We start from the raw sequence: 5870 nt of genomic DNA on the forward strand, positions 1-5870 counted from the left end.
TTACCTTCCATAAGCTCAAGCTCCTTAAGGCAAGAGGTACACAACAAATCACTGTAATGTACTTTTGTTCATTTTTGGGTTTGTTTTTTTTTTGATACCAGGGATTGAACTTGGTACCTTGTGCCTGCAAGGTAGGTGGTGGAACCACTGAGCTCAATCTCTGGCCCACTGTAATGTATTTAACTGTGTGAATTTTGGGCAAAATTGTTGGGTGATAATTTTGTGTCCAGGTGCCAGGAAAGCCAACCCCAACATGCCTTGAGTGACTTTGGAGTCAGGCGGGCCCAGGTTTAACTTGTGCCCTCAAATTTATTCCTTGTGCAATCTTAAACTAGTTTACCTCTGAACTTCATTTCCTTGTTGTCCAATGGTGGACACTTAGATTATAGTAATAAAGTAATACTATATTTTGTTACATGTACATGATCTTCATGCCCATGTCTAGGTCTTTGCCAAAAGAATTGTATGTGCTACAGGGAAATAGTTCATGCATGTTCATGACATGTTGACAAGAAATCAGTAAGCTGAGTGGTGGAGGGACTTAGTGCTTGGCAAAGAATGAATTAAAATTCCACTGGAAAATATAAGTAGACCCAGGTGAGGTTTCCTTTAATTTTCTAAGGAATTGATCTTGATTCTATTCTAAATAGAGCCAAACATTTTCTTTTAGCGGGCAAGTAGCCCATCCTGCTTTATATTCAAAGGCTTTGTGGAGAAGGGTCACAGTGTGAAGATGAAATTTGTAGCTCAATTAGCAGGCGATGACAACAGTACAAGCAGAGATAATGAAGTTCCAAACTCAGCCCCTGGAGTTGGAGAACAAGGGTAGACATGGAATATTTAAATGATGGAATCAACAGATGTCAGAGAGAACTAAATGCTTATGTGTAATATGAGTGTAAGAGGAAGCATTACCTTATATCTTCCTCTGCTTGGCTATTAAAACGTGTTGCACATAATAAAAATGATATGTCCTCAGTTCAGATCATGGATATAGATTCATTCAATTGCCCATTAGTTCATTTATTTTTTCCATTTAATAATTATGTATTGAAGAACCTTAAGACAAATGACTTACTTGTATCACACAGTTTTTGCCCACTGCTACTGAGAAAAAGAAACATGTATTTTTCTTCAATCTGATTTTTTAAACACCAAGAATTATTAAATCAGAAAATGTCCAAGAGGCTAATCCTTGTTATTTTGAGAATTGGCTCATATCCTGATTGCCATCTTTCCAGTTTAGTGGATTATAGGAAGTCCTCTATTACATGACCTGAGCTACTGAGGGATAAATTAGTTATTTTTGGATAAAATTTTTTTACAAATTAAAATGAATTTTACTAACTACAACAAAAAAAAGGAATTATGGTATAAAAGTGAAATTTCATTTAAAATAAAAGCATGAATTAAAGTACAAGCACATCATTATTTTTAAATTTTCATTTAAGGCAAGTATGTGGTGGGCTGAAAAGTTACTTAGACAAGACACATGATCTACATTTTATACTTTAATAAAAATTTCAGCACATAATGTATAACCATATTTCTTACTTTTCAACTTTTTACATGCATTTACCTGAAAAATAATATTTATAAAACAAAACAGCTACTGTAACAAAAGCAACGTTATCAGGAAAGCTGTTTACTTTTTAGTGGTTGCAGTGGAGCCAATTTTCCTCATTAAGTACCTTCCGGGATTCAGACACACTTATGGTTCTTGAATACAACCAAGAATATGGTACTGATAAAAAAATATTATATATATACATACATACGTGTATACGCATCTCCAGTTAAACAGTCAGGATTCAAGGACTGACTTTTGACTTAAATTTAAGTAAAAAATAAATTTTGAAAATACATTTTAAAAAACTCCCTCAGTGCAAGGACCAAGTTTGATCCTCAGTATCAAAAAAAAAAATAAATAAATAAATAAATAAATAAATAAAAGATTCCCTCAACTACTGTTAACACATTTCTCAGTGCATTCACAAAACAAGTCCTAGGAGTTACAATGTTCTGGGCTTCCACAGATCTTCTGGTTGGGGCAGCCCTTAATCATCCTCTTTCTCAATATAGGTCTTTGCATTAGGCTGTGCCATTTGTCTGGCCAAGTTCCTGTCTCTAGCTGACATTACAGTTTTTTTATTATTCCTCTTCGCGAACTTACTCACTGCCTCTGGTAGTCTCTCTTGTTCTTTGCCCTGCTCTTGCCTTTCCTCTGTGAATCTGTGTTTTGGTCCCAGTGATGTTTCAGAATCAGAGGGCTTCTCTTGGTCTCTTTCTTTGTTCTTTTCCATATTCCTCATTGTTTTGGTTCTTTCATGATCAAGAAACTCTTCTTTTGCCCTAGAATTTGATCTGCCTTTTTTTCTGTGATTTCTTTCTGAAGACTGAACACTTACTTCTTGTTTTCCCCTATCTCTGTATTTATCATTATTTTCCAATCTTTCCTTCTTTTCTTTCATGTGTTCTTCCGATTCTTTGCTCTTCTCTTCTATCTCCCCACCTCTCTCACTGTATCGGTCATGATCATTTTATTATCTATCTCTTTCTTGTCCCCTTGAAGAATGTTTCTCTCTTTTCTATTCTTTGTCATTTCTTTCTCTCTGGTCTCCCCTTGGTTTATTTTTGTGTTCAGGTCTCTTCCAGTAGGAATCTCTGTGACTGGCCTCTCTGGGTTTATAAGAACCCTTTGCTTTTCTGTGGTCATAGTCAATATACTAGTTTTCCTGGTCTCTGGATTGCCTCGCTTGGTGCTGATCTTCCCTTTTCTCACACCCTCTGGACTTGAAACTTGGTGTGGTGTTTGGCACTATGCCCCCTTTCTTCACTAGATGATCTTGAGTGGGTATGATTCTTGAGATGCTTGGAAAATAATTCCTGGAAGTCTCTATGACCTTTTCCCTTCTGCAATTCACTTTATTTTCTTCCAATTCATCATCTTCACTGCTCTTAGTATCAAAGTCATTGTCTGCATCTCAGTTTTCTTTCTCCACCACACAAGTTTGGAGAACACATCTCTCCTGTGGTATTCTGTTCTCTGATTTACTTCATCTGAGTAACCTCTTGATTTCTCTTCCTTTATTCCAGAACTGGCTTCACGAAAGCTACATTTTGGAACTTCTTCCTCACCAGCTGCTTGATTTCATAGGTGCCTATAAAATCCACTGAGATCTTTCTGTTTGGTCACTTCCAAAAGTGCTTCTAATGCAGCAGCCCTTTTTTCTCTTTCTTCTTCTTCAACTCTTTCTTGCAGCTTTTTTATAAGCAGATGTCACAAATGCCTCTTTATCATCAAATTCTCCTTTTTCCATTTCTTGTGCTCTCTGTATTTCTTTTCCATTCTTTTTTCCTGATCTCAACTGCTTTTAGTAAGTTGTGGATATACGTAGGCTTTCGATCTTTTCCCAAAAGTAATTTGAGATTACTTTCTTCCTTTTTTCTGCATCTCATCATAAATACTGTCATATTTATATACATTGGAGTCTTCCGCAAGGGCCTTCTGCATATCCAGTTTGGTCTATTTCAAGGCCTGTTTCTTTGCAGCTTCCCTTTGAAGACTTTTACTCACAGAGGTCTCATTATTATCGTCAGAATCATTCCCAAACACTGATGTCTTCTGCAAAACAGGGTGTAACTGCTGTGTTTTCTTTGGCAAAACAAGCCCATACTGCCTGCCTGGAATCACTATCTTGCTCCTGTCTCCGCTGAAGTAGTCGATGCCAAAGTGATGCAGACGCAGACACCGTCACGTAAATTCTCGCGCGGCTTTGGGCATCCGGAACCCACTTAGCAATTGTATCTGTTTGAGTTGCTTTCACATTCCTCGGTAATGTGTCTTAGGGAGTCTGCTGTGTTTCGAAGCCGACCAGCTGCAGTTCAGAGGTTTCAGTCCATAATTGACTGGCTCCAAGGGTGCGATGGCAAGCAAGCATCGCAGAGGAGAAACAACATGGCGCAGCCAACACAGCAAAGGTAACAAGACTTTCGGATTACAATTTTTACAAAACAACTTAGACAGGGTCTCATAGTTCTTTCCCTGGCCAGTTCCCTCACAAACAGAAATTATCTACATTTTCTACTAATTCATTTCTAGACATCTCCCCGATCTTCCTTTACTTTTATAAAAAATGTAACTATACAGGTAACCTTTAATTGCACTTTTAAAAAGAATATATATCATCACCTGAGCTAGTCAAATAGCTTAGGCTGTGCTTCATTAATAACTCCAAAATCTAAGCAGCTTCACATGACATTTATTTCTTCTCTCTAATATGAGCCCAGTGAGGGCCATTTGTATTGTTTTGCCTCATCCCTCACTCAAGAATGGAAAAGCTGCAATCTGTAGCTGAAACAGTGTTTAGTGTTCTCTCACTTTGACAAAATACCTAAGACAATCAACTTATACATAAGAAAGGTCTGCTCTGGTTCACAATTTCAAGAGTTCCAGTCCATGGTCAGTTGGCTCCACTGTTCTTCGGCTGTGATGAGGGAGCACTTTTTGGCATGGATGCACAGTGGAGAAGATGCTTACCTTGTAAGATCCAGTATGCTAAGAGGAGAGGAAGGGCAGTGTTTCACTAACTTAGGGCAAACTCCCCCTGATGTAACTTCCTCCCTCTAAGTCCTGCCTCTCAAAGGATCTACCATATCCCAGAAGCTGTACAGGCTAGAGACCAAGCCTTTAGCACATGGCCCTTGGGGAGCACAGCAAACCCACAGCAGAGTCATGGTAGAAAGAAAAGGTATGGAGTGAGTAGTGCACCAGCCTTTCAAGCTTGTGCTTGGAGGAACACATACTCTTGCCTCAGTTTTTATTGAGCAACACAGGACACTTGGATGAACTTTAAGTGTGAATGGAGTGGAGAATCCACCCTACTGTATGGCTGGAAAGAAGAAAAACTGAATATTTGTGAGGAACCTTAATGACCAGTCACAGTTCTCTCTTCATTAACCATTCTGTCCATTTTCTTTTCCATACAGTAATGCCACACTCTTAAAATCAGGGTGCCAGCCAAATTCAAATCAGAAAATCAGCCAAAAGTCCATTAATAGTATTAAGGTCAGACTCTAGGAACTTTGGAAGATGCTGAATAGCCTCATTTCCAGGGAATTGTGCAGGTATCTCTTCCTCAAGGCCAAGTGCTGATACAGAGACTTAGGACAACCATAGAAACCACACTTAACCAACCCCTCCCTGTAGGGGACAGGGGAAGGGGATGTTACCAGAACCTCTGCAGTTAGTCCTGGTCTCCTGCGAGCCACGGCAGCACACGGCGAATTACAGGAAAGGTAGAAAAATGAGACTGAGAAGAAGCTGAGCTTTGGGTCTGATCAGTGCTGCTCTGGGCAGCAAAGACAAAGCCCCCAGCTTACCACACCTTTTATTCAGTACATCGGGAGAAACAAATGTAACAGATGACTTGCAGAGAGTTCAATAGTTCACATTGGGATAAACAAGGTGTAACGGAAGGCTTTCAGAGAGTTCAGTACATCTCCGGCAAACAAGATGTTAATCAGTCCAAGAACAATGAGGAACTGAGCAGATGTTTGTTCTCCCAGGATGTTTCTTGTCCTGGAGAATCACAGCATCACTGGATCACGGAAGTCTCAGTTGTGACCGGAGGCCAAACTGGAGTTATTCTGTAGCTGGGCTGTAGGCAAGAGAACTAGGCTAACCAAATGATTTTTCCCTAGAATTATGTAGCATTGCTCCCAACACCTCCCAACACACTGTCAACTGGCAGTACTAGAAGAAAGGATGGGAAATCTCAAGAAGCACTTCTTTTCAGAGAGAAGAATGGAAGACACACAGTCACCAAGGGTTTACAGCAATTCCTAAATTCCACGAGTGAGAAATTAAG

At 39.3% G+C, this 5870-nt stretch overlaps 1 pseudogene; it reads right to left on the minus strand.

The window, feature by feature from the left end:
- Positions 1-1922: 1922 nt before the first annotated feature.
- Positions 1923-3754, minus strand: LOC101717689 (nuclear speckle splicing regulatory protein 1 pseudogene; annotated as a pseudogene).
- Positions 3755-5870: the final 2116 nt, after the last annotated feature.

This window comes from Heterocephalus glaber, unplaced genomic scaffold (assembly GCF_053883595.1).
Source record: "Heterocephalus glaber isolate CG9 unplaced genomic scaffold, H.glaber_assembly_v1.0 deba00001461, whole genome shotgun sequence".
Classification (NCBI taxonomy): Eukaryota; Metazoa; Chordata; class Mammalia; order Rodentia; family Bathyergidae; genus Heterocephalus; species Heterocephalus glaber.